This window comes from Rhinoderma darwinii, unplaced genomic scaffold (genome assembly GCF_050947455.1).
Source record: "Rhinoderma darwinii isolate aRhiDar2 unplaced genomic scaffold, aRhiDar2.hap1 Scaffold_471, whole genome shotgun sequence".
Lineage (NCBI taxonomy): Eukaryota > Metazoa > Chordata > Amphibia > Anura > Rhinodermatidae > Rhinoderma > Rhinoderma darwinii.
In genome coordinates this window covers 90,009-117,051 of record NW_027464017.1, presented here as the reverse complement: position 1 = coordinate 117,051, position 27,043 = coordinate 90,009, and the positions used below count along the sequence as shown (strand labels likewise).

General features: G+C 47.0%; 11 non-coding genes and 1 pseudogene across 11 annotated transcripts; all 12 read left to right on the top strand.

The window, feature by feature from the left end:
- The first annotated feature begins 1,269 nt into the window (after nucleotides 1-1,269).
- LOC142719195 (U2 spliceosomal RNA) lies at nucleotides 1,270-1,483 on the top strand (annotated as a pseudogene).
- Nucleotides 1,484-2,773: 1,290 nt separating this feature from the next.
- LOC142719260 (U2 spliceosomal RNA) lies at nucleotides 2,774-2,964 on the top strand. Its single transcript, XR_012872701.1, has one exon. It is a non-coding gene; the product is annotated as a U2 spliceosomal RNA (small nuclear RNA).
- A 1,290-nt stretch (nucleotides 2,965-4,254) lies between these two features.
- LOC142719259 (U2 spliceosomal RNA) lies at nucleotides 4,255-4,445 on the top strand. Its single transcript, XR_012872700.1, has one exon. It is a non-coding gene; the product is annotated as a U2 spliceosomal RNA (small nuclear RNA).
- Nucleotides 4,446-11,056: 6,611 nt separating this feature from the next.
- LOC142719197 (U2 spliceosomal RNA) lies at nucleotides 11,057-11,251 on the top strand. Its single transcript, XR_012872649.1, has one exon. It is a non-coding gene; the product is annotated as a U2 spliceosomal RNA (small nuclear RNA).
- Nucleotides 11,252-12,541: 1,290 nt separating this feature from the next.
- Nucleotides 12,542-12,732, top strand: LOC142719258 (U2 spliceosomal RNA). Its single transcript, XR_012872699.1, has one exon. It is a non-coding gene; the product is annotated as a U2 spliceosomal RNA (small nuclear RNA).
- A 1,290-nt stretch (nucleotides 12,733-14,022) lies between these two features.
- Nucleotides 14,023-14,213, top strand: LOC142719257 (U2 spliceosomal RNA). Its single transcript, XR_012872697.1, has one exon. It is a non-coding gene; the product is annotated as a U2 spliceosomal RNA (small nuclear RNA).
- Nucleotides 14,214-15,503: 1,290 nt separating this feature from the next.
- LOC142719255 (U2 spliceosomal RNA) lies at nucleotides 15,504-15,694 on the top strand. The gene has a single exon (XR_012872695.1). It is a non-coding gene; the product is annotated as a U2 spliceosomal RNA (small nuclear RNA).
- A 1,298-nt stretch (nucleotides 15,695-16,992) lies between these two features.
- Nucleotides 16,993-17,183, top strand: LOC142719254 (U2 spliceosomal RNA). Its single transcript, XR_012872694.1, has one exon. It is a non-coding gene; the product is annotated as a U2 spliceosomal RNA (small nuclear RNA).
- Nucleotides 17,184-18,473: 1,290 nt separating this feature from the next.
- Nucleotides 18,474-18,664, top strand: LOC142719252 (U2 spliceosomal RNA). Its single transcript, XR_012872693.1, has one exon. It is a non-coding gene; the product is annotated as a U2 spliceosomal RNA (small nuclear RNA).
- A 1,290-nt stretch (nucleotides 18,665-19,954) lies between these two features.
- On the top strand, nucleotides 19,955-20,145 carry LOC142719251 (U2 spliceosomal RNA). The gene has a single exon (XR_012872692.1). It is a non-coding gene; the product is annotated as a U2 spliceosomal RNA (small nuclear RNA).
- A 1,296-nt stretch (nucleotides 20,146-21,441) lies between these two features.
- Nucleotides 21,442-21,632, top strand: LOC142719250 (U2 spliceosomal RNA). Its single transcript, XR_012872691.1, has one exon. It is a non-coding gene; the product is annotated as a U2 spliceosomal RNA (small nuclear RNA).
- Nucleotides 21,633-22,926: 1,294 nt separating this feature from the next.
- Nucleotides 22,927-23,117, top strand: LOC142719249 (U2 spliceosomal RNA). Its single transcript, XR_012872690.1, has one exon. It is a non-coding gene; the product is annotated as a U2 spliceosomal RNA (small nuclear RNA).
- Nucleotides 23,118-27,043: the final 3,926 nt, after the last annotated feature.

Here is a 27,043-nt window from a genome sequence, read left to right as displayed (position 1 = left end):
ACTCCGGTACTGAAGGTATTTCTTTGGAGATTGCTGGAATTCTTTTGGAGCAGGATGGAGGAAATTCCCGAACATATGCGAACCAGGAATGCGGTCCGGTTTTTCGTGGAGGAATCTGAGAGGCAAAGGAAGGATTTGGAGTTCATCACGAAGGTCCTTTTGTTGGATTTCTTTCAGCTGGAGAGATCGTGCATTTTGGCGGTGATGGACTATCCGAGGAGAGGGTGCTTTGACGTTACCTTCGCTACAGAAGAAATTTATTCTGATTTTTTGGAACGCTTGAAGGAAGGTAAAAGGGACCCAAGACTTGTGGGTGTGAAGGTAACACCACATTTTGTGCCAAACAAGAAGTTGGTGGTCGTAAAGATGTTTTCGCCTTACGTGGAAGAAGAGGACATTAAGTCATTTCTCACTAAGTTTTGTGAGGAGGTGGTGGGAAAGGGGAAAGTGTTTAACCCCTTTGGATTTTGGACTGGGAAATGGAAATTTCTTTGTAAATTTGCAAGAATTGGTGAATCTGGAAACCTATTGTTTCCTCCAGCGCGGTTTAAGATTGGAAGTGCATGTGGAAATTTATTTTTTTTGGGAATGGATATGTTTTGTTTGAATTGTAAAGATTATGGTCATGAGAGAGAAACGTGTGAGAAAGTAATGTGTACAAAATGTCTGCAAGAGGGACATAAGTATAATGAATGTCAGAAAGGGAAAGTATGTAATATGTGTGGAGAGGAGGGGCACATATTCAAATCATGCCCAAAGAAAAGCAAACGTGAGGTACAAGACGAAAATAAGAAGATAGTCAAAAGAAAGGAAGCGGAAGTTAGTTTGGAAGAAGGAAAGCTTCAGAAATTGGAAGGAAGTGGGCAAAGTGATGAGAAAAAAAGGAAAAAAGCAGAGAGAAAGAAAAAAAGTGTCATTTCAGAAGAGGAAAGAGCAGAAAGAGACAGGTTACTGGAAGAAGTAGAGCAGTTACGTAGTAAAATTAATTTTGAAAAAATGCGGAGAAGGGTGCGGCTCTGTGTAAGAGAAAATTTACCAGGGTTTCTTGAACGGTATGGTGTGCCAACGTGGTTAGCGTGCATTGTAAACTGTGAATGGGATGGTAATGATTTGCAGGAACATTTAGTGGATATGTTAGGAACTATTGCTGTTAAAAAAGGAATGTTTTTTTGATTTCTTAAAAGGAAAAAAGGAAAGAGGAAAACAAAAGTTAATTATACGTTTTCAGTTTTCATTGTGATGATCTAAGTCTTTTTTATTTTGAATTTTATGATTTTTAAGACGTGATCTGAATGATTAAAAAAAAAAAAAAAAAAAAAAAAAAAAAAAATCTGTTCTTATCAGTTTAATATCTGATACGTCCCCTATCTGGGGACCATATATTAAATGGATTTTTAGAACAGGGAGATGGAAATAGAGCTTGCTCTGTCCACTCCACGCATTGACCTGGTATTGCAGTATTTCCAGGACCGGTGCACCCTTCCCTTATGTGTTGACTAAAATCAGATTCCAAAAGTGTTTTTTCTCTTTGCCATTGTTTCTGTCTTTCTGAAGGGATCTCCCCTTTTAATCCCATTATTTCAACACCTGTTGGACAATGCATTTGTACAGTCATGTGTGATAATGAGCTCATTTATTAAATGCAATTAATGAATACATTGCCACCTCTTGTTGTGTGTGTGTGTGTGTGTGTGTGTGTGTCTTCTGTGTTTCTGTGTTTCCGGCATTTCACATTGGAACAGCTCATTCACCTTCCTTGTCTTCTCTCCGCCCTCCCTCCCTCCCTCCTAGGTAAGTTAAAGAGCTGCACCTGAGCCAGCCACTGATTGATGCAGCACCACAGTCAAATAGTGGAGTGGAGTGGAGTAGGGGAACAGCAAACAGCCATTAAAGCAGCCAGCCGCCTACCCGCCACAATGGACCTACCTGTGTACACTAGGTGGATGTGATGGAATGTACTGTCGTCCCTACATTTCAAGAAGAAGTAAGAATTGCAGTTGCAACAAACCCTTGCTTGCCTACAAAGAGAGCAGCAATTTGGATTTGTTACTATGTTACCTGGAAGAATAACAAACTGTGCAAGGATGGAGGTTGTAGGAGCAAAGAGAAGTTGTCTGTAAAGTTGGTGGATGCCTATTTTCCATTTTGCAGTCCCTTGTCTCCCTCTTGTGGCCTCCTGGAGGCAAATAAATGTGCAAAAAAAAGACAGCCTGGCGGCCGGCTGTTGCAGTGTTGCCCTCTCAGGCAACACTGAGTGACTGACTGAGCCTCACAGTCTTATATAAAGTTCAGACGGAACTTTGCACGTGTCATAGTGGAGCCCTCAGGATTCCAGAGCCAGCTTTCTGACATCATAATGGGGCCTGCCTCAGAGATAAAAGCCTGGGCCCAGGCAGTGTTGTTCAGTGCTGCTCAGCAGGCAGCACAGGACTGGATTAAAGCTGATACAAGGTGTGAAGGAACAAGGGGTGGCTGTGGGCATGCACTTGCTGCCGCTGCCAGTGTTTATCTGCATGGCAGGAGGGCATTTGGGCGTTGCCAGGAAGGCGTTTTTATGTAGATTCCTCCTCTTTCAGCACTGCATTGTGGTGCAAGCAAAAGAAGCAAATCCTGTCTGGCTTCCTCTCCGGCCTTTATTCACCTCCCGCTTAGTAGCTGTAAATGTGTGTGAGCCTGCAGGGCCCCATGGAATTGCCTAGGAGTAGGCTGAATCGCTGCAAGGGGTGAACAGCAGTATGGGACAGGCTCGGGCAAGGCAAGGGCCGCTCGGGTTATCGCTTCTCGGCCTTTTGGCTAAGATCAAGTGTAGTATCTGTTCTTATCAGTTTAATATCTGATACGTCCCCTATCTGGGGACCATATATTAAATGGATTTTTAGAACAGGGAGATGGAAATAGAGCTTGCTCTGTCCACTCCACGCATTGACCTGGTATTGCAGTATTTCCAGGACCGGTGCACCCTTCCCTTATGTGTTGACTAAAATCAGATTCCAAAAGTGTTTTTTCTCTTTGCCATTGTTTCTGTCTTTCTGAAGGGATCTCCCCTTTTAATCCCATTATTTCAACACCTGTTGGACAATGCATTTGTACAGTCATGTGTGATAATGAGCTCATTTATTAAATGCAATTAATGAATACATTGCCACCTCTTGTTGTGTGTGTGTGTGTGTGTGTGTGTGTGTCTTCTGTGTTTCTGTGTTTCCGGCATTTCACATTGGAACAGCTCATTCACCTTCCTTGTCTTCTCTCCGCCCTCCCTCCCTCCCTCCTAGGTAAGTTAAAGAGCTGCACCTGAGCCAGCCACTGATTGATGCAGCACCACAGTCAAATAGTGGAGTGGAGTGGAGTAGGGGAACAGCAAACAGCCATTAAAGCAGCCAGCCGCCTACCCGCCACAATGGACCTACCTGTGTACACTAGGTGGATGTGATGGAATGTACTGTCGTCCCTACATTTCAAGAAGAAGTAAGAATTGCAGTTGCAACAAACCCTTGCTTGCCTACAAAGAGAGCAGCAATTTGGATTTGTTACTATGTTACCTGGAAGAATAACAAACTGTGCAAGGATGGAGGTTGTAGGAGCAAAGAGAAGTTGTCTGTAAAGTTGGTGGATGCCTATTTTCCATTTTGCAGTCCCTTGTCTCCCTCTTGTGGCCTCCTGGAGGCAAATAAATGTGCAAAAAAAAGACAGCCTGGCGGCCGGCTGTTGCAGTGTTGCCCTCTCAGGCAACACTGAGTGACTGACTGAGCCTCACAGTCTTATATAAAGTTCAGACGGAACTTTGCACGTGTCATAGTGGAGCCCTCAGGATTCCAGAGCCAGCTTTCTGACATCATAATGGGGCCTGCCTCAGAGATAAAAGCCTGGGCCCAGGCAGTGTTGTTCAGTGCTGCTCAGCAGGCAGCACAGGACTGGATTAAAGCTGATACAAGGTGTGAAGGAACAAGGGGTGGCTGTGGGCATGCACTTGCTGCCGCTGCCAGTGTTTATCTGCATGGCAGGAGGGCATTTGGGCGTTGCCAGGAAGGCGTTTTTATGTAGATTCCTCCTCTTTCAGCACTGCATTGTGGTGCAAGCAAAAGAAGCAAATCCTGTCTGGCTTCCTCTCCGGCCTTTATTCACCTCCCGCTTAGTAGCTGTAAATGTGTGTGAGCCTGCAGGGCCCCATGGAATTGCCTAGGAGTAGGCTGAATCGCTGCAAGGGGTGAACAGCAGTATGGGACAGGCTCGGGCAAGGCAAGGGCCGCTCGGGTTATCGCTTCTCGGCCTTTTGGCTAAGATCAAGTGTAGTATCTGTTCTTATCAGTTTAATATCTGATACGTCCCCTATCTGGGGACCATATATTAAATGGATTTTTAGAACAGGGAGATGGAAATAGAGCTTGCTCTGTCCACTCCACGCATTGACCTGGTATTGCAGTATTTCCAGGACCGGTGCACCCTTCCCTTATGTGTTGACTAAAATCAGATTCCAAAAGTGTTTTTTCTCTTTGCCATTGTTTCTGTCTTTCTGAAGGGATCTCCCCTTTTAATCCCATTATTTCAACACCTGTTGGACAATGCATTTGTACAGTCATGTGTGATAATGAGCTCATTTATTAAATGCAATTAATGAATACATTGCCACCTCTTGTTGTGTGTGTGTGTGTGTGTGTGTGTGTGTCTTCTGTGTTTCTGTGTTTCCGGCATTTCACATTGGAACAGCTCATTCACCTTCCTTGTCTTCTCTCCGCCCTCCCTCCCTCCCTCCTAGGTAAGTTAAAGAGCTGCACCTGAGCCAGCCACTGATTGATGCAGCACCACAGTCAAATAGTGGAGTGGAGTGGAGTAGGGGAACAGCAAACAGCCATTAAAGCAGCCAGCCGCCTACCCGCCACAATGGACCTACCTGTGTACACTAGGTGGATGTGATGGAATGTACTGTCGTCCCTACATTTCAAGAAGAAGTAAGAATTGCAGTTGCAACAAACCCTTGCTTGCCTACAAAGAGAGCAGCAATTTGGATTTGTTACTATGTTACCTGGAAGAATAACAAACTGTGCAAGGATGGAGGTTGTAGGAGCAAAGAGAAGTTGTCTGTAAAGTTGGTGGATGCCTATTTTCCATTTTGCAGTCCCTTGTCTCCCTCTTGTGGCCTCCTGGAGGCAAATAAATGTGCAAAAAAAAGACAGCCTGGCGGCCGGCTGTTGCAGTGTTGCCCTCTCAGGCAACACTGAGTGACTGACTGAGCCTCACAGTCTTATATAAAGTTCAGACGGAACTTTGCACGTGTCATAGTGGAGCCCTCAGGATTCCAGAGCCAGCTTTCTGACATCATAATGGGGCCTGCCTCAGAGATAAAAGCCTGGGCCCAGGCAGTGTTGTTCAGTGCTGCTCAGCAGGCAGCACAGGACTGGATTAAAGCTGATACAAGGTGTGAAGGAACAAGGGGTGGCTGTGGGCATGCACTTGCTGCCGCTGCCAGTGTTTATCTGCATGGCAGGAGGGCATTTGGGCGTTGCCAGGAAGGCGTTTTTATGTAGATTCCTCCTCTTTCAGCACTGCATTGTGGTGCAAGCAAAAGAAGCAAATCCTGTCTGGCTTCCTCTCCGGCCTTTATTCACCTCCCGCTTAGTAGCTGTAAATGTGTGTGAGCCTGCAGGGCCCCATGGAATTGCCTAGGAGTAGGCTGAATCGCTGCAAGGGGTGAACAGCAGTATGGGACAGGCTCGGGCAAGGCAAGGGCCGCTCGGGTTATCGCTTCTCGGCCTTTTGGCTAAGACCAAGTGTATTTATACAGGAGGTTTTTAGTCAGAAGGTGCTCAGGTACCCTCTCTCTCGGCCTCGGGGGATCGTCCAGGTTCGCCTGGACTTCACCCCCGTGCTGCTATTTGGGAGAGAGGCTTAGTCCTGAGCAACGAGTTGCGATCCCCCCAGCCCCTTGGTCTCTGTACGTCAAGGGGCGCAGCGAAAGCTGCGCGGTTCGACCTGGCCACGCTAATGGCAGGCGAACCCGATGCGGTGCCGGTATACGCCCGGCTGCGAAACTCTGCTAGAGTCATCTTGGCAGAGGGTGGAGGCGGTCCACGAGGTGTCAAGTTCCTCGTATACGAAATCCTCGAGAAGTTGCTGGCGGTCCGCAAGCATGAAATTTTGGCGATCCAGGATTACCCAAGGCGTGGAGTTTTTGACATAACTTTTGTTGGAGAAGGTATCCTCCGTGATGCTATGGACAAAGCTGAGAGGGAAAAAGTTCAACTCACGTCTTTGGGAGTCCAGGTAATAGAGCATGCTTTTGAGGTAACCAAACTCGTGGTGATTAAGATGTATTCCCCATATGTGAAGGACCAGGAAGTGGCAGCATTCTTAGCTGCCTACTTCAAGAACATCAAGCTTATGGGGAGAGTTATGAACGAGTGCGGTGTGTGGACCGTCAAGTGGAAGTACTTAGTGACTTTGATAAAGGACCCCTCCACCCAAAATACGAGACTCCCACCGGCTCGTTTTAAAATTGGAACAGTGAATGGCGACCTCTACTTCTCGGGGATGCCAAACTTCTGCAGGGCCTGCGGTACCTATGGGCATACCAGTTACAACTGCGATGTCACCTGCAGGAACTGCGGAAGCAAAGAGCACACAATTAGAGAATGCACAGGAGAAAAAAAATGTAACTTTTGTCAGAAAACTGGTCATCTGTATTTTTCTTGCCCCTATAGGTACCGAGGCGAAGAAGATGAGCAACCCGGAGCGCCCCCACGTGCTCCACCAGCGGACCAAACCCGTCCCCAGGGAGAGGAACAGACCAGCCACACGAAAGAGGAGAGAGGTACCTGGGCTTCAAAGGTGCGAGGGACTGGAGCCAAAACAGGTACCTCGCAGCCAGCAACCTTGGAGGATAAAGGGGAGCCCAGTGCGAAGGAAAAGCGGCAGACTAAGCGGAAGGCGGAAAAGGAGCAGGCCGGAAAAACTGAGGCATCCCAGAAGGCTGGTTGCTCAGGGGGTGCCGGGCCTGCTCCAAGCCCTGGGTCTCTGGCATCCTCGTCGGAGGAAGAGGACGAGGTGCCGGTGGGTCCCCGAAAAAAAGGGAGGCAAGCCAGAGTCAGTAGGGGGGAGACAGGGGAGGAGCAGATGGACACAACGGTGAAAAACGATGCGGCTCCTCCTAGAACCCCCTCCTCGCCGCGACTGGTGAGGAGGGCGGGCACTGTTCCCCCCGTGGAAACTGACACCCCACCTTGTGCGCAACCTCCCCCTCCAGAAGGGCCTGCACGGTCCCAGGGGGGAGGTGCGGGCCCCCTAGGGGACCCACCCGACCTAGACGGTCAACCGTTTGAGACCCAGGGAGATCCGAATGAGTTTGGGCTCCCCGTACGCAGAAGCTTGGTTGCTGGCGTTACCCTCAGCGAAGGTAGTTCCTCTCCTTCGTTCTCCCTCCTGACAAATGATTCGGACGGGGGCGGGTATCTGAGCCCAAGTGAGATATTTGGTATTGCTGGTGGAGAAAATGTGTGATTTTAAAATACCGCTACTATTTATTATTTTAAAATCAAATACGCATTCAAAACTCCACAATGTCTGAACTAAAGGGAATATCCCTCAACGTGAGGGGCGCCAAGTCTAAAGTAAGAAGGGTTGCTCTCTTCAATTTTTTATCTTGCCTGGCAGCCTCTGTTTTTTTCCTGCAGGAGTGCGGTATTCCCCATACGATGAAGTACACCAAATATAAAGAAGATTGGAAATATGGTCCATCCGTCTGGTCTGGATCAAACGAGTCCAGATCAGCAGGGGTCGCCATTCTATTTAAGGGAAACGTTTTAATTGATTTTATTCAAGAAATCTTACCAGGACGTATTTTATTGGTTAAGGCTTTTATTGACGGTGTGAAATGGCAGTTTTTAAATTTTTATGGCTCACCTGATAAAAATGAGAGGGCAGAAATGCTAGAAGTTTTACCTCTTTTTATTAACACAACTGAGCCTTTTATCCTCGCAGGTGATTTTAACTGTATCCTGAGAGGGGAACGCCGGCTTACAAGTGCTACAAGCAGAAATTACGATAAGACCTCTGGACTGCTCAAAAATATGGTGAGCGATTTTAATTTAAAAGATGTTTACAAAGAATGTAACAGGAGCAGTCCAGAGGAAGCCGGCGTTACCTGGAGCAACGCCACCTGTAGCTCCAGGATAGATTTTATATTTTGTAATGAGAACTTACTGCCTTTTAAATGTGAAGTTTTAACCAACGTGTTTTCAGATCATAGGCTTTTATCTTTTTATGTGAAGCGTGATCTTAATAATCTTATTTGTAAGAAGTCCTGGAAGATGAATGTTTCCCTTTTAGATGATCCACAGGTTTTAACCGATTTTATTGAATTTTACAAGAAAAGCAGGCGGGTGAGAGATACCAGAGCTCCCATCAGTGCATGGTGGGAGAAGATGAAAAGTAAAATAAAAGATTTTTTTATTAAAAAGAGTGTGGTAAAAGCCAAAATAAAATATGCTGTTTTTAATACATTAAACACCCGTCTGCAGACCCTGTACAAAATGCGAGACAATGAAATAGAAGTGGAAGCCGACATCACCGACCTTAAAAAGGAGATAGCCCAGTGCCTGGAGCAGAAAGGTAAAGAAATAATCTTTCGTTCAAAAATTCAAAACATAGAGGAGAACGAGACCTGCTCCAGGTACTTTTTTAAAAAAATCAACAATAAAAGGGCTGTCATCAAAAATATTGAAGGTGTGTCGGATGTACAGGGTCTTTTAAGTAAAGTTCATGAGTTTTATACTGACCTTTTTAATGTTAAGACTGTGGATCGTGATTTTATGCGTGACTCACTGAAGGAGATTACCACTGTTTTAGACCCTGTCTCCCAGAATTTTTTATTGCAGGACCTGACGGAGCAGGAGATTTTAGAAACAGTTAAAAGTTTTAAAGCAGGTAAAGTTCCTGGTCCGGACGGTATACCCAGTGAGTTTTATGTAAAATTTTATGATCTTTTAAAAGAAGATTTGTTTTTACTATACGCAGAAGTTTTTAAATCCAAGATGCTGCCTAAGTCCTGGCAGAAGGGTGAGGTCTCCCTATTATACAAGACGGGTGACATCGCAGTTTTAAAGAACTGGAGACCAATAACCCTTCTAAACAGCGACTACAAGATCATGGCTAAATTATGTGCGAACCGGATGAAAGCCATAATACCCCACATAATACATTCCAACCAAGTATGTGGGGTGCCAGGCCGCAGCATCTGGGACAATCTTAACCTTATTAAAGATGTGATTGAGGACACGAGGTCTAAGAAGAATAATTTAGCAATTTTATCAATAGACTTTGAAAAAGCTTTTGACCGTGTCTCTCACTTTTATTTGTTTAAGGTTTTAGAGCGTATGGGTATACCTGAAGGATTTTTATTATCCATCAAAGCCTTTTATAAAAATTGTACAAGTAAGATTTTAGTAAATGGTTTTAAGACACAGGACGTATTTTTAAACTCTGGGGTGAAGCAGGGGTGTCCCTTGTCCCCACTGCTTTTTATATGTGCGTTAGAGCCTCTATTATGCGCAATTCGCCGAGACAAGTTGATACGTGGAGTCCCCCTACCAGGGGGAGGCGGCATAGAGGCTAAAGCAGTGGGGTACATGGATGATGTAGCGGTATTATGCAGGGACACCCGGTCGCTTCAGAGAGCCCTCAAGCAGATAGAGTTTTATTGCTGTGCTTCCAGTTTTAAGATAAACTTTAGCAAGAGTAGTATTTTAAGCATAGGAAGCATGGTTTTTAGTGACATACCAGTTCCTGTGTCGGATAATATTAAAATTTTAGGGGTCTCCTTCAGTGAGTACGACAATGGTTTTATCAGTTGGGACATGGTGGCGCAGAAAGTAAACAAGAAGATATGTATGTGGAATATGAGGAAGCTTACTATGGAGGGAAAAATTTTAATTATTAAAATGGTCATTTTACCCCTGCTTTTATATCTGAGTATGGTTTTCCCTCCTCCCACGGTTTTACTGAGAAAAATAACCAAAGCTTGTTTTACTTTCTTTTGGAGTTCCAGAATGGAGAAATTAAAGAGAGGAATCGTGATGAAGTCCAAACCAAAGGGTGGCAAAGACTTTCCAGATTTTAATAGGTTTCTTTTACTAAAATTTTTTAGCTTCTGTTTTAATTCCCTTTTTAAAGAGCACTATTGGTCGTTTTATTTACGTTATAATACAGGGTTTTTTATGCGAAGGTGTGGGTGGTTCCAGATTATTTTAACCTCACCTTATGCTTTTAATTTACCCCCACAATATGTAATTTTAGAAAAAATAGTTGCTTTATTTAAATTAAAAGGGAAGAGTATTAATGATCTTAAAAATAGCAAGAAGCTTTTAATCGACCTAAAAAGAGAGGATGCGGTCAGCAGAATAGACAATTTTAACGAAAAACGCAGTGGTTTTATCTGGAAAATGTCTAACATATTTTATCTCTTTAACACACAGAAGGACCTGGCCTGGAGCTGCATTCATCAATGTCTTCCATGCCGGGCATTCCAATACAGAAGAAGATTCGCGAGGTCTGCCGTCTGCCCGAGGGAAGGCTGCCAGGCTGAGGAGACAGTGCGTCATTTACTTTGGACATGTTACTTTGCACAACATTTTTGGAAAAAGATATTCCCTCTTATGGAAAAGATGGCAGACCTGAAGGACTTATGTTACGATGATATTTTATATGGACAATTTGGATGCCCGACCGCGAATCAGAAGACAATAGCATGGAAGACGATGAATTGCGCTAAAGAAGCTCTTTGGAAGGCCAGGAACATCCTTCTTTTTAAACACGACGTTTTAACAACGGATGATGTTTTAGGTCTTTGTTTTAGTGAGATGTATTTATATTATTTAATTGACAGGAAAGCAAATGCCACCCTTCTAAATAAATGGTTTGTGACTGACTGGAACTCCAATAAATAAAGATTTGCCACCATGTCCCCCTATAAATATTAATGTAATTTGATTTTTACTATTGTAACAATATGAAAATGTTTGATGTAATTGTTGTGTTATCTATTGTAAAATTGAATTTTTATTAATAAATCATTGACACCCCCGCGAGGGGGTAGCCAACTGAAAAAAAATCTGTTCTTATCAGTTTAATATCTGATACGTCCCCTATCTGGGGACCATATATTAAATGGATTTTTAGAACAGGGAGATGGAAATAGAGCTTGCTCTGTCCACTCCACGCATTGACCTGGTATTGCAGTATTTCCAGGACCGGTGCACCCTTCCCTTATGTGTTGACTAAAATCAGATTCCAAAAGTGTTTTTTCTCTTTGCCATTGTTTCTGTCTTTCTGAAGGGATCTCCCCTTTTAATCCCATTATTTCAACACCTGTTGGACAATGCATTTGTACAGTCATGTGTGATAATGAGCTCATTTATTAAATGCAATTAATGAATACATTGCCACCTCTTGTTGTGTGTGTGTGTGTGTGTGTGTGTGTGTCTTCTGTGTTTCTGTGTTTCCGGCATTTCACATTGGAACAGCTCATTCACCTTCCTTGTCTTCTCTCCGCCCTCCCTCCCTCCCTCCTAGGTAAGTTAAAGAGCTGCACCTGAGCCAGCCACTGATTGATGCAGCACCACAGTCAAATAGTGGAGTGGAGTGGAGTAGGGGAACAGCAAACAGCCATTAAAGCAGCCAGCCGCCTACCCGCCACAATGGACCTACCTGTGTACACTAGGTGGATGTGATGGAATGTACTGTCGTCCCTACATTTCAAGAAGAAGTAAGAATTGCAGTTGCAACAAACCCTTGCTTGCCTACAAAGAGAGCAGCAATTTGGATTTGTTACTATGTTACCTGGAAGAATAACAAACTGTGCAAGGATGGAGGTTGTAGGAGCAAAGAGAAGTTGTCTGTAAAGTTGGTGGATGCCTATTTTCCATTTTGCAGTCCCTTGTCTCCCTCTTGTGGCCTCCTGGAGGCAAATAAATGTGCAAAAAAAAGACAGCCTGGCGGCCGGCTGTTGCAGTGTTGCCCTCTCAGGCAACACTGAGTGACTGACTGAGCCTCACAGTCTTATATAAAGTTCAGACGGAACTTTGCACGTGTCATAGTGGAGCCCTCAGGATTCCAGAGCCAGCTTTCTGACATCATAATGGGGCCTGCCTCAGAGATAAAAGCCTGGGCCCAGGCAGTGTTGTTCAGTGCTGCTCAGCAGGCAGCACAGGACTGGATTAAAGCTGATACAAGGTGTGAAGGAACAAGGGGTGGCTGTGGGCATGCACTTGCTGCCGCTGCCAGTGTTTATCTGCATGGCAGGAGGGCATTTGGGCGTTGCCAGGAAGGCGTTTTTATGTAGATTCCTCCTCTTTCAGCACTGCATTGTGGTGCAAGCAAAAGAAGCAAATCCTGTCTGGCTTCCTCTCCGGCCTTTATTCACCTCCCGCTTAGTAGCTGTAAATGTGTGTGAGCCTGCAGGGCCCCATGGAATTGCCTAGGAGTAGGCTGAATCGCTGCAAGGGGTGAACAGCAGTATGGGACAGGCTCGGGCAAGGCAAGGGCCGCTCGGGTTATCGCTTCTCGGCCTTTTGGCTAAGATCAAGTGTAGTATCTGTTCTTATCAGTTTAATATCTGATACGTCCCCTATCTGGGGACCATATATTAAATGGATTTTTAGAACAGGGAGATGGAAATAGAGCTTGCTCTGTCCACTCCACGCATTGACCTGGTATTGCAGTATTTCCAGGACCGGTGCACCCTTCCCTTATGTGTTGACTAAAATCAGATTCCAAAAGTGTTTTTTCTCTTTGCCATTGTTTCTGTCTTTCTGAAGGGATCTCCCCTTTTAATCCCATTATTTCAACACCTGTTGGACAATGCATTTGTACAGTCATGTGTGATAATGAGCTCATTTATTAAATGCAATTAATGAATACATTGCCACCTCTTGTTGTGTGTGTGTGTGTGTGTGTGTGTGTGTCTTCTGTGTTTCTGTGTTTCCGGCATTTCACATTGGAACAGCTCATTCACCTTCCTTGTCTTCTCTCCGCCCTCCCTCCCTCCCTCCTAGGTAAGTTAAAGAGCTGCACCTGAGCCAGCCACTGATTGATGCAGCACCACAGTCAAATAGTGGAGTGGAGTGGAGTAGGGGAACAGCAAACAGCCATTAAAGCAGCCAGCCGCCTACCCGCCACAATGGACCTACCTGTGTACACTAGGTGGATGTGATGGAATGTACTGTCGTCCCTACATTTCAAGAAGAAGTAAGAATTGCAGTTGCAACAAACCCTTGCTTGCCTACAAAGAGAGCAGCAATTTGGATTTGTTACTATGTTACCTGGAAGAATAACAAACTGTGCAAGGATGGAGGTTGTAGGAGCAAAGAGAAGTTGTCTGTAAAGTTGGTGGATGCCTATTTTCCATTTTGCAGTCCCTTGTCTCCCTCTTGTGGCCTCCTGGAGGCAAATAAATGTGCAAAAAAAAGACAGCCTGGCGGCCGGCTGTTGCAGTGTTGCCCTCTCAGGCAACACTGAGTGACTGACTGAGCCTCACAGTCTTATATAAAGTTCAGACGGAACTTTGCACGTGTCATAGTGGAGCCCTCAGGATTCCAGAGCCAGCTTTCTGACATCATAATGGGGCCTGCCTCAGAGATAAAAGCCTGGGCCCAGGCAGTGTTGTTCAGTGCTGCTCAGCAGGCAGCACAGGACTGGATTAAAGCTGATACAAGGTGTGAAGGAACAAGGGGTGGCTGTGGGCATGCACTTGCTGCCGCTGCCAGTGTTTATCTGCATGGCAGGAGGGCATTTGGGCGTTGCCAGGAAGGCGTTTTTATGTAGATTCCTCCTCTTTCAGCACTGCATTGTGGTGCAAGCAAAAGAAGCAAATCCTGTCTGGCTTCCTCTCCGGCCTTTATTCACCTCCCGCTTAGTAGCTGTAAATGTGTGTGAGCCTGCAGGGCCCCATGGAATTGCCTAGGAGTAGGCTGAATCGCTGCAAGGGGTGAACAGCAGTATGGGACAGGCTCGGGCAAGGCAAGGGCCGCTCGGGTTATCGCTTCTCGGCCTTTTGGCTAAGATCAAGTGTAGTATCTGTTCTTATCAGTTTAATATCTGATACGTCCCCTATCTGGGGACCATATATTAAATGGATTTTTAGAACAGGGAGATGGAAATAGAGCTTGCTCTGTCCACTCCACGCATTGACCTGGTATTGCAGTATTTCCAGGACCGGTGCACCCTTCCCTTATGTGTTGACTAAAATCAGATTCCAAAAGTGTTTTTTCTCTTTGCCATTGTTTCTGTCTTTCTGAAGGGATCTCCCCTTTTAATCCCATTATTTCAACACCTGTTGGACAATGCATTTGTACAGTCATGTGTGATAATGAGCTCATTTATTAAATGCAATTAATGAATACATTGCCACCTCTTGTTGTGTGTGTGTGTGTGTGTGTGTGTGTGTCTTCTGTGTTTCTGTGTTTCCGGCATTTCACATTGGAACAGCTCATTCACCTTCCTTGTCTTCTCTCCGCCCTCCCTCCCTCCCTCCTAGGTAAGTTAAAGAGCTGCACCTGAGCCAGCCACTGATTGATGCAGCACCACAGTCAAATAGTGGAGTGGAGTGGAGTAGGGGAACAGCAAACAGCCATTAAAGCAGCCAGCCGCCTACCCGCCACAATGGACCTACCTGTGTACACTAGGTGGATGTGATGGAATGTACTGTCGTCCCTACATTTCAAGAAGAAGTAAGAATTGCAGTTGCAACAAACCCTTGCTTGCCTACAAAGAGAGCAGCAATTTGGATTTGTTACTATGTTACCTGGAAGAATAACAAACTGTGCAAGGATGGAGGTTGTAGGAGCAAAGAGAAGTTGTCTGTAAAGTTGGTGGATGCCTATTTTCCATTTTGCAGTCCCTTGTCTCCCTCTTGTGGCCTCCTGGAGGCAAATAAATGTGCAAAAAAAAGACAGCCTGGCGGCCGGCTGTTGCAGTGTTGCCCTCTCAGGCAACACTGAGTGACTGACTGAGCCTCACAGTCTTATATAAAGTTCAGACGGAACTTTGCACGTGTCATAGTGGAGCCCTCAGGATTCCAGAGCCAGCTTTCTGACATCATAATGGGGCCTGCCTCAGAGATAAAAGCCTGGGCCCAGGCAGTGTTGTTCAGTGCTGCTCAGCAGGCAGCACAGGACTGGATTAAAGCTGATACAAGGTGTGAAGGAACAAGGGGTGGCTGTGGGCATGCACTTGCTGCCGCTGCCAGTGTTTATCTGCATGGCAGGAGGGCATTTGGGCGTTGCCAGGAAGGCGTTTTTATGTAGATTCCTCCTCTTTCAGCACTGCATTGTGGTGCAAGCAAAAGAAGCAAATCCTGTCTGGCTTCCTCTCCGGCCTTTATTCACCTCCCGCTTAGTAGCTGTAAATGTGTGTGAGCCTGCAGGGCCCCATGGAATTGCCTAGGAGTAGGCTGAATCGCTGCAAGGGGTGAACAGCAGTATGGGACAGGCTCGGGCAAGGCAAGGGCCGCTCGGGTTATCGCTTCTCGGCCTTTTGGCTAAGATCAAGTGTAGTATCTGTTCTTATCAGTTTAATATCTGATACGTCCCCTATCTGGGGACCATATATTAAATGGATTTTTAGAACAGGGAGATGGAAATAGAGCTTGCTCTGTCCACTCCACGCATTGACCTGGTATTGCAGTATTTCCAGGACCGGTGCACCCTTCCCTTATGTGTTGACTAAAATCAGATTCCAAAAGTGTTTTTTCTCTTTGCCATTGTTTCTGTCTTTCTGAAGGGATCTCCCCTTTTAATCCCATTATTTCAACACCTGTTGGACAATGCATTTGTACAGTCATGTGTGATAATGAGCTCATTTATTAAATGCAATTAATGAATACATTGCCACCTCTTGTTGTGTGTGTGTGTGTGTGTGTGTGTGTGTCTTCTGTGTTTCTGTGTTTCCGGCATTTCACATTGGAACAGCTCATTCACCTTCCTTGTCTTCTCTCCGCCCTCCCTCCCTCCCTCCCTCCCTCCTAGGTAAGTTAAAGAGCTGCACCTGAGCCAGCCACTGATTGATGCAGCACCACAGTCAAATAGTGGAGTGGAGTGGAGTAGGGGAACAGCAAACAGCCATTAAAGCAGCCAGCCGCCTACCCGCCACAATGGACCTACCTGTGTACACTAGGTGGATGTGATGGAATGTACTGTCGTCCCTACATTTCAAGAAGAAGTAAGAATTGCAGTTGCAACAAACCCTTGCTTGCCTACAAAGAGAGCAGCAATTTGGATTTGTTACTATGTTACCTGGAAGAATAACAAACTGTGCAAGGATGGAGGTTGTAGGAGCAAAGAGAAGTTGTCTGTAAAGTTGGTGGATGCCTATTTTCCATTTTGCAGTCCCTTGTCTCCCTCTTGTGGCCTCCTGGAGGCAAATAAATGTGCAAAAAAAAGACAGCCTGGCGGCCGGCTGTTGCAGTGTTGCCCTCTCAGGCAACACTGAGTGACTGACTGAGCCTCACAGTCTTATATAAAGTTCAGACGGAACTTTGCACGTGTCATAGTGGAGCCCTCAGGATTCCAGAGCCAGCTTTCTGACATCATAATGGGGCCTGCCTCAGAGATAAAAGCCTGGGCCCAGGCAGTGTTGTTCAGTGCTGCTCAGCAGGCAGCACAGGACTGGATTAAAGCTGATACAAGGTGTGAAGGAACAAGGGGTGGCTGTGGGCATGCACTTGCTGCCGCTGCCAGTGTTTATCTGCATGGCAGGAGGGCATTTGGGCGTTGCCAGGAAGGCGTTTTTATGTAGATTCCTCCTCTTTCAGCACTGCATTGTGGTGCAAGCAAAAGAAGCAAATCCTGTCTGGCTTCCTCTCCGGCCTTTATTCACCTCCCGCTTAGTAGCTGTAAATGTGTGTGAGCCTGCAGGGCCCCATGGAATTGCCTAGGAGTAGGCTGAATCGCTGCAAGGGGTGAACAGCAGTATGGGACAGGCTCGGGCAAGGCAAGGGCCGCTCGGGTTATCGCTTCTCGGCCTTTTGGCTAAGATCAAGTGTAGTATCTGTTCTTATCAGTTTAATATCTGATACGTCCCCTATCTGGGGACCATATATTAAATGGATTTTTAGAACAGGGAGATGGAAATAGAGCTTGCTCTGTCCACTCCACGCATTGACCTGGTATTGCAGTATTTCCAGGACCGGTGCACCCTTCCCTTATGTGTTGACTAAAATCAGATTCCAAAAGTGTTTTTTCTCTTTGCCATTGTTTCTGTCTTTCTGAAGGGATCTCCCCTTTTAATCCCATTATTTCAACACCTGTTGGACAATGCATTTGTACAGTCATGTGTGATAATGAGCTCATTTATTAAATGCAATTAATGAATACATTGCCACCTCTTGTTGTGTGTGTGTGTGTGTGTGTGTGTGTGTCTTCTGTGTTTCTGTGTTTCCGGCATTTCACATTGGAACAGCTCATTCACCTTCCTTGTCTTCTCTCCGCCCTCCCTCCCTCCCTCCTAGGTAAGTTAAAGAGCTGCACCTGAGCCAGCCACTGATTGATGCAGCACCACAGTCAAATAGTGGAGTGGAGTGGAGTAGGGGAACAGCAAACAGCCATTAAAGCAGCCAGCCGCCTACCCGCCACAATGGACCTACCTGTGTACACTAGGTGGATGTGATGGAATGTACTGTCGTCCCTACATTTCAAGAAGAAGTAAGAATTGCAGTTGCAACAAACCCTTGCTTGCCTACAAAGAGAGCAGCAATTTGGATTTGTTACTATGTTACCTGGAAGAATAACAAACTGTGCAAGGATGGAGGTTGTAGGAGCAAAGAGAAGTTGTCTGTAAAGTTGGTGGATGCCTATTTTCCATTTTGCAGTCCCTTGTCTCCCTCTTGTGGCCTCCTGGAGGCAAATAAATGTGCAAAAAAAAGACAGCCTGGCGGCCGGCTGTTGCAGTGTTGCCCTCTCAGGCAACACTGAGTGACTGACTGAGCCTCACAGTCTTATATAAAGTTCAGACGGAACTTTGCACGTGTCATAGTGGAGCCCTCAGGATTCCAGAGCCAGCTTTCTGACATCATAATGGGGCCTGCCTCAGAGATAAAAGCCTGGGCCCAGGCAGTGTTGTTCAGTGCTGCTCAGCAGGCAGCACAGGACTGGATTAAAGCTGATACAAGGTGTGAAGGAACAAGGGGTGGCTGTGGGCATGCACTTGCTGCCGCTGCCAGTGTTTATCTGCATGGCAGGAGGGCATTTGGGCGTTGCCAGGAAGGCGTTTTTATGTAGATTCCTCCTCTTTCAGCACTGCATTGTGGTGCAAGCAAAAGAAGCAAATCCTGTCTGGCTTCCTCTCCGGCCTTTATTCACCTCCCGCTTAGTAGCTGTAAATGTGTGTGAGCCTGCAGGGCCCCATGGAATTGCCTAGGAGTAGGCTGAATCGCTGCAAGGGGTGAACAGCAGTATGGGACAGGCTCGGGCAAGGCAAGGGCCGCTCGGGTTATCGCTTCTCGGCCTTTTGGCTAAGATCAAGTGTAGTATCTGTTCTTATCAGTTTAATATCTGATACGTCCCCTATCTGGGGACCATATATTAAATGGATTTTTAGAACAGGGAGATGGAAATAGAGCTTGCTCTGTCCACTCCACGCATTGACCTGGTATTGCAGTATTTCCAGGACCGGTGCACCCTTCCCTTATGTGTTGACTAAAATCAGATTCCAAAAGTGTTTTTTCTCTTTGCCATTGTTTCTGTCTTTCTGAAGGGATCTCCCCTTTTAATCCCATTATTTCAACACCTGTTGGACAATGCATTTGTACAGTCATGTGTGATAATGAGCTCATTTATTAAATGCAATTAATGAATACATTGCCACCTCTTGTTGTGTGTGTGTGTGTGTGTGTGTGTGTGTCTTCTGTGTTTCTGTGTTTCCGGCATTTCACATTGGAACAGCTCATTCACCTTCCTTGTCTTCTCTCCGCCCTCCCTCCCTCCCTCCTAGGTAAGTTAAAGAGCTGCACCTGAGCCAGCCACTGATTGATGCAGCACCACAGTCAAATAGTGGAGTGGAGTGGAGTAGGGGAACAGCAAACAGCCATTAAAGCAGCCAGCCGCCTACCCGCCACAATGGACCTACCTGTGTACACTAGGTGGATGTGATGGAATGTACTGTCGTCCCTACATTTCAAGAAGAAGTAAGAATTGCAGTTGCAACAAACCCTTGCTTGCCTACAAAGAGAGCAGCAATTTGGATTTGTTACTATGTTACCTGGAAGAATAACAAACTGTGCAAGGATGGAGGTTGTAGGAGCAAAGAGAAGTTGTCTGTAAAGTTGGTGGATGCCTATTTTCCATTTTGCAGTCCCTTGTCTCCCTCTTGTGGCCTCCTGGAGGCAAATAAATGTGCAAAAAAAAGACAGCCTGGCGGCCGGCTGTTGCAGTGTTGCCCTCTCAGGCAACACTGAGTGACTGACTGAGCCTCACAGTCTTATATAAAGTTCAGACGGAACTTTGCACGTGTCATAGTGGAGCCCTCAGGATTCCAGAGCCAGCTTTCTGACATCATAATGGGGCCTGCCTCAGAGATAAAAGCCTGGGCCCAGGCAGTGTTGTTCAGTGCTGCTCAGCAGGCAGCACAGGACTGGATTAAAGCTGATACAAGGTGTGAAGGAACAAGGGGTGGCTGTGGGCATGCACTTGCTGCCGCTGCCAGTGTTTATCTGCATGGCAGGAGGGCATTTGGGCGTTGCCAGGAAGGCGTTTTTATGTAGATTCCTCCTCTTTCAGCACTGCATTGTGGTGCAAGCAAAAGAAGCAAATCCTGTCTGGCTTCCTCTCCGGCCTTTATTCACCTCCCGCTTAGTAGCTGTAAATGTGTGTGAGCCTGCAGGGCCCCATGGAATTGCCTAGGAGTAGGCTGAATCGCTGCAAGGGGTGAACAGCAGTATGGGACAGGCTCGGGCAAGGCAAGGGCCGCTCGGGTTATCGCTTCTCGGCCTTTTGGCTAAGATCAAGTGTAGTATCTGTTCTTATCAGTTTAATATCTGATACGTCCCCTATCTGGGGACCATATATTAAATGGATTTTTAGAACAGGGAGATGGAAATAGAGCTTGCTCTGTCCACTCCACGCATTGACCTGGTATTGCAGTATTTCCAGGACCGGTGCACCCTTCCCTTATGTGTTGACTAAAATCAGATTCCAAAAGTGTTTTTTCTCTTTGCCATTGTTTCTGTCTTTCTGAAGGGATCTCCCCTTTTAATCCCATTATTTCAACACCTGTTGGACAATGCATTTGTACAGTCATGTGTGATAATGAGCTCATTTATTAAATGCAATTAATGAATACATTGCCACCTCTTGTTGTGTGTGTGTGTGTGTGTGTGTGTGTGTCTTCTGTGTTTCTGTGTTTCCGGCATTTCACATTGGAACAGCTCATTCACCTTCCTTGTCTTCTCTCTCCGCCCTCCCTCCCTCCCTCCCTCCTAGGTAAGTTAAAGAGCTGCACCTGAGCCAGCCACTGATTGATGCAGCACCACAGTCAAATAGTGGAGTGGAGTGGAGTAGGGGAACAGCAAACAGCCATTAAAGCAGCCAGCCGCCTACCCGCCACAATGGACCTACCTGTGTACACTAGGTGGATGTGATGGAATGTACTGTCGTCCCTACATTTCAAGAAGAAGTAAGAATTGCAGTTGCAACAAACCCTTGCTTGCCTACAAAGAGAGCAGCAATTTGGATTTGTTACTATGTTACCTGGAAGAATAACAAACTGTGCAAGGATGGAGGTTGTAGGAGCAAAGAGAAGTTGTCTGTAAAGTTGGTGGATGCCTATTTTCCATTTTGCAGTCCCTTGTCTCCCTCTTGTGGCCTCCTGGAGGCAAATAAATGTGCAAAAAAAAGACAGCCTGGCGGCCGGCTGTTGCAGTGTTGCCCTCTCAGGCAACACTGAGTGACTGACTGAGCCTCACAGTCTTATATAAAGTTCAGACGGAACTTTGCACGTGTCATAGTGGAGCCCTCAGGATTCCAGAGCCAGCTTTCTGACATCATAATGGGGCCTGCCTCAGAGATAAAAGCCTGGGCCCAGGCAGTGTTGTTCAGTGCTGCTCAGCAGGCAGCACAGGACTGGATTAAAGCTGATACAAGGTGTGAAGGAACAAGGGGTGGCTGTGGGCATGCACTTGCTGCCGCTGCCAGTGTTTATCTGCATGGCAGGAGGGCATTTGGGCGTTGCCAGGAAGGCGTTTTTATGTAGATTCCTCCTCTTTCAGCACTGCATTGTGGTGCAAGCAAAAGAAGCAAATCCTGTCTGGCTTCCTCTCCGGCCTTTATTCACCTCCCGCTTAGTAGCTGTAAATGTGTGTGAGCCTGCAGGGCCCCATGGAATTGCCTAGGAGTAGGCTGAATCGCTGCAAGGGGTGAACAGCAGTATGGGACAGGCTCGGGCAAGGCAAGGGCCGCTCGGGTTATCGCTTCTCGGCCTTTTGGCTAAGATCAAGTGTAGTATCTGTTCTTATCAGTTTAATATCTGATACGTCCCCTATCTGGGGACCATATATTAAATGGATTTTTAGAACAGGGAGATGGAAATAGAGCTTGCTCTGTCCACTCCACGCATTGACCTGGTATTGCAGTATTTCCAGGACCGGTGCACCCTTCCCTTATGTGTTGACTAAAATCAGATTCCAAAAGTGTTTTTTCTCTTTGCCATTGTTTCTGTCTTTCTGAAGGGATCTCCCCTTTTAATCCCATTATTTCAACACCTGTTGGACAATGCATTTGTACAGTCATGTGTGATAATGAGCTCATTTATTAAATGCAATTAATGAATACATTGCCACCTCTTGTTGTGTGTGTGTGTGTGTGTGTGTGTGTGTCTTCTGTGTTTCTGTGTTTCCGGCATTTCACATTGGAACAGCTCATTCACCTTCCTTGTCTTCTCTCCGCCCTCCCTCCCTCCCTCCCTCCTAGGTAAGTTAAAGAGCTGCACCTGAGCCAGCCACTGATTGATGCAGCACCACAGTCAAATAGTGGAGTGGAGTGGAGTAGGGGAACAGCAAACAGCCATTAAAGCAGCCAGCCGCCTACCCGCCACAATGGACCTACCTGTGTACACTAGGTGGATGTGATGGAATGTACTGTCGTCCCTACATTTCAAGAAGAAGTAAGAATTGCAGTTGCAACAAACCCTTGCTTGCCTACAAAGAGAGCAGCAATTTGGATTTGTTACTATGTTACCTGGAAGAATAACAAACTGTGCAAGGATGGAGGTTGTAGGAGCAAAGAGAAGTTGTCTGTAAAGTTGGTGGATGCCTATTTTCCATTTTGCAGTCCCTTGTCTCCCTCTTGTGGCCTCCTGGAGGCAAATAAATGTGCAAAAAAAAGACAGCCTGGCGGCCGGCTGTTGCAGTGTTGCCCTCTCAGGCAACACTGAGTGACTGACTGAGCCTCACAGTCTTATATAAAGTTCAGACGGAACTTTGCACGTGTCATAGTGGAGCCCTCAGGATTCCAGAGCCAGCTTTCTGACATCATAATGGGGCCTGCCTCAGAGATAAAAGCCTGGGCCCAGGCAGTGTTGTTCAGTGCTGCTCAGCAGGCAGCACAGGACTGGATTAAAGCTGATACAAGGTGTGAAGGAACAAGGGGTGGCTGTGGGCATGCACTTGCTGCCGCTGCCAGTGTTTATCTGCATGGCAGGAGGGCATTTGGGCGTTGCCAGGAAGGCGTTTTTATGTAGATTCCTCCTCTTTCAGCACTGCATTGTGGTGCAAGCAAAAGAAGCAAATCCTGTCTGGCTTCCTCTCCGGCCTTTATTCACCTCCCGCTTAGTAGCTGTAAATGTGTGTGAGCCTGCAGGGCCCCATGGAATTGCCTAGGAGTAGGCTGAATCGCTGCAAGGGGTGAACAGCAGTATGGGACAGGCTCGGGCAAGGCAAGGGCCGCTCGGGTTATCGCTTCTCGGCCTTTTGGCTAAGATCAAGTGTAGTATCTGTTCTTATCAGTTTAATATCTGATACGTCCCCTATCTGGGGACCATATATTAAATGGATTTTTAGAACAGGGAGATGGAAATAGAGCTTGCTCTGTCCACTCCACGCATTGACCTGGTATTGCAGTATTTCCAGGACCGGTGCACCCTTCCCTTATGTGTTGACTAAAATCAGATTCCAAAAGTGTTTTTTCTCTTTGCCATTGTTTCTGTCTTTCTGAAGGGATCTCCCCTTTTAATCCCATTATTTCAACACCTGTTGGACAATGCATTTGTACAGTCATGTGTGATAATGAGCTCATTTATTAAATGCAATTAATGAATACATTGCCACCTCTTGTTGTGTGTGTGTGTGTGTGTGTGTGTGTGTCTTCTGTGTTTCTGTGTTTCCGGCATTTCACATTGGAACAGCTCATTCACCTTCCTTGTCTTCTCTCCGCCCTCCCTCCCTCCCTCCCTCCTAGGTAAGTTAAAGAGCTGCACCTGAGCCAGCCACTGATTGATGCAGCACCACAGTCAAATAGTGGAGTGGAGTGGAGTAGGGGAACAGCAAACAGCCATTAAAGCAGCCAGCCGCCTACCCGCCACAATGGACCTACCTGTGTACACTAGGTGGATGTGATGGAATGTACTGTCGTCCCTACATTTCAAGAAGAAGTAAGAATTGCAGTTGCAACAAACCCTTGCTTGCCTACAAAGAGAGCAGCAATTTGGATTTGTTACTATGTTACCTGGAAGAATAACAAACTGTGCAAGGATGGAGGTTGTAGGAGCAAAGAGAAGTTGTCTGTAAAGTTGGTGGATGCCTATTTTCCATTTTGCAGTCCCTTGTCTCCCTCTTGTGGCCTCCTGGAGGCAAATAAATGTGCAAAAAAAAGACAGCCTGGCGGCCGGCTGTTGCAGTGTTGCCCTCTCAGGCAACACTGAGTGACTGACTGAGCCTCACAGTCTTATATAAAGTTCAGACGGAACTTTGCACGTGTCATAGTGGAGCCCTCAGGATTCCAGAGCCAGCTTTCTGACATCATAATGGGGCCTGCCTCAGAGATAAAAGCCTGGGCCCAGGCAGTGTTGTTCAGTGCTGCTCAGCAGGCAGCACAGGACTGGATTAAAGCTGATACAAGGTGTGAAGGAACAAGGGGTGGCTGTGGGCATGCACTTGCTGCCGCTGCCAGTGTTTATCTGCATGGCAGGAGGGCATTTGGGCGTTGCCAGGAAGGCGTTTTTATGTAGATTCCTCCTCTTTCAGCACTGCATTGTGGTGCAAGCAAAAGAAGCAAATCCTGTCTGGCTTCCTCTCCGGCCTTTATTCACCTCCCGCTTAGTAGCTGTAAATGTGTGTGAGCCTGCAGGGCCCCATGGAATTGCCTAGGAGTAGGCTGAATCGCTGCAAGGGGTGAACAGCAGTATGGGACAGGCTCGGGCAAGGCAAGGGCCGCTCGGGTTATCGCTTCTCGGCCTTTTGGCAAGATCAGGTGTAGTATTTCTGCATCTGGTTTTGTTGGGAGGTGTCCGGGGTACCCTGCTCCTTGGCCTTGGGGGATCGTCTCTTTTCACAGAGAGACTTCACCCCCTTGCTGCTATTTGGGGAGTGGGCTTAGCCCCCGGACAACGAGTTGCGATCGCGCCTTACCCAAGAGGTCAACCGGCCTTGAGGCGTTTTTCTAAGAGCGTTCCGAGGGCGTTTATCGGGCTTCGTAGGTGTCTGGGGTACCCTAATCCTTGGCCTTGGGGGAGGGTTCCACTTAATTGTGGAATCTGAGCCCTTGCTGCTATAAGGGACAGGCTTAGCCCCCAGGCACTGAAAATGCCATATACATTTGGATTTGCATCCGGGGACACCCGGTTGCGCCAGTCCGTCCGCATCGAGGTGGAAGAAGGCCATCGCCAGCGGAAGAACCTTCGCTTCATTGTGGAGGTGATTCTGCTGGACTTCCTGGGGCTCAAGCGGGCGGACATCCTGTGTCTCAACGACCAGGAAAGCCGCGGTCGGTACACCGTATCCTTTACGGCCGCGGCATGTTGCGACAACATGCACAAAAGATTGTCTGATGCGGACCAGAGTGAGGAGCGGCTAAATGGACTGAACTTTTTATTCCTCTACGGGGAGGAAGAAGTCCCGCTCGTGATGTGCATGTTCAGTCCATTTGTCTCAGAGTGTGACATTGAAACCTTCCTCAGTCGTTACTGCAGGGAGGTCCGCTTCTCACATAAAATCTTGAACACCCAGAGCTTCTGGAATGGCAAAAGAAAATATTGGGTGAAGTTCCGCCAGGATCCCAATGGCATTGGAGGCTTACATCACCCACCCCAGAACTTTGCCATTGGGAAGAATCGAGGATTCCTATTTTACCCCCAGATGCCAATAGCCTGCCGGAACTGCTTGAGATATGGCCACACCAGAGAACATTGTGACCGGCCCCATGTGGTGCAGTGTAACAGGTGTGGCCAGGTTGGACACGTAGCGGCAAAATGCAGTTCCGAGGTGTTGTGCAATCTGTGCGGCATGACTGGGCATGCTTTTAAAGATTGCCCCCGCAGAGCGAAATCTGGGCCACCCAGACCAGGGCCAGAGCGGCAGTTTGCAACATGTGCAGACGCCGCTGGTAATGCCCCAAAACGAGCATTGACGACTGAGGGGTCCAGGCCAAAGTCCTTCACAGCTCCATCGGGGGGCCCACCGATGTCAGCCTCGAGGGACGGCCATAGGGATTCCACCGGGTCCAGGCAGAGCAGGAGGAATTCTGACTCTGCTGGACATAAGTTGACCGGCACCTCTGCAAACAGGTCCTCTGCTCCGCCTGCAGTGGACCCTGTTGAGGCAGTGGTTAGCGACAGGCGTCGTGGCTCCGTAGGTTCTGCAGTAGGACCTGACGCCTGTCCCAAGAGTGTGGGCATGGAGCGGAGACACTCTGTGTCAGACGAGGGCTCCATTAAGAAAACCCTAAAATATGCTGGATTGGAGCCTCGTTTTGACCATTTCCGGTCAACGGGGGGGTCGGAGCAAAGTTCCTCCACTGCGGTTGTGGAGGGGCTTGCGATGAAGGCTCCCCGTAAGCAGGCAAAGGTTGCCAAGAGTGATGGGACCTCACAGGCCCCTGTGCAGCTGCCCAGGAAGGACATCAGCGATATCTTCAGCCAGGGGCCAGAGATGGGTGAGAGCGACTTCGAGGAGATGGATAGGAGCCATTCTGCAAAGAGACAGCGAGAGGAAGAGGAGTCCGGAGTTCGGAGGAAAGCTGCCTATCGGAGTTCGGATGAGAGCAGTGTGGGGGTTGGAGCCGCCCACGTATCTGGCTCTGACCCTACCAATATCCAAGATTTATTGACCCCTCAAAAAGGGGGTCCAGACTCGCAGCTGATCTCCGAGTACGACTCTTCTGGTTCGGACCCTGACCTCAACTAAGACTATGTTGGTTCCTATCAAAGTCGCCTCACTAAATGTGAGGTCCCTAAAGAGCCCTGTCCGCAGGACTGCTTTATTTTCATTTTTAGAGACTGTGGACTTTGACCTTTGCCTGCTTCAAGAATGTGGAATCCCTAATGACTTGGAATATCAAGATTTAAAGATGGACTGGAAACTAGGCCCCTCAGTCTGGTCTGGTGGAAATGACTGTCGCTCTGCGGGGGTTGGATTGCTCTGCCGAGGTCGTTTTATCTCCATCCAAACAGTGACTGAAATCATGCCCGGCAGAGCTATTTTAATACATTTGCTTTTTAATGGAATTTTAATTCGTGTTTTAAACGTTTATGCCCCTCCTACCAAACAGGAGAGGGCAGAACTATTAGAGATTTTACCATTGTTTTGTGTTGGGTCTACCCCCCTGCTGGTGGGTGGTGATTTTAACTGTGTGCGAGATGGAGAACACCGGCAGGGTGGGGATTTTAATCGAAAAATTGACCGTACTTCTTACCTGCTCAAGAATTTTATTGGTGATTTTAAATTGAAAGATTGCTGGAGGGAACTCTTGCCTGCGGACCCAGGCCCCACCTGGTCCAATGGAAGAGTGAGCTCCAGAATTGATTTTATTTTCACTTCTAATAGTTTTATTCCCAAAAAATGTTTGCTTTTAACAAA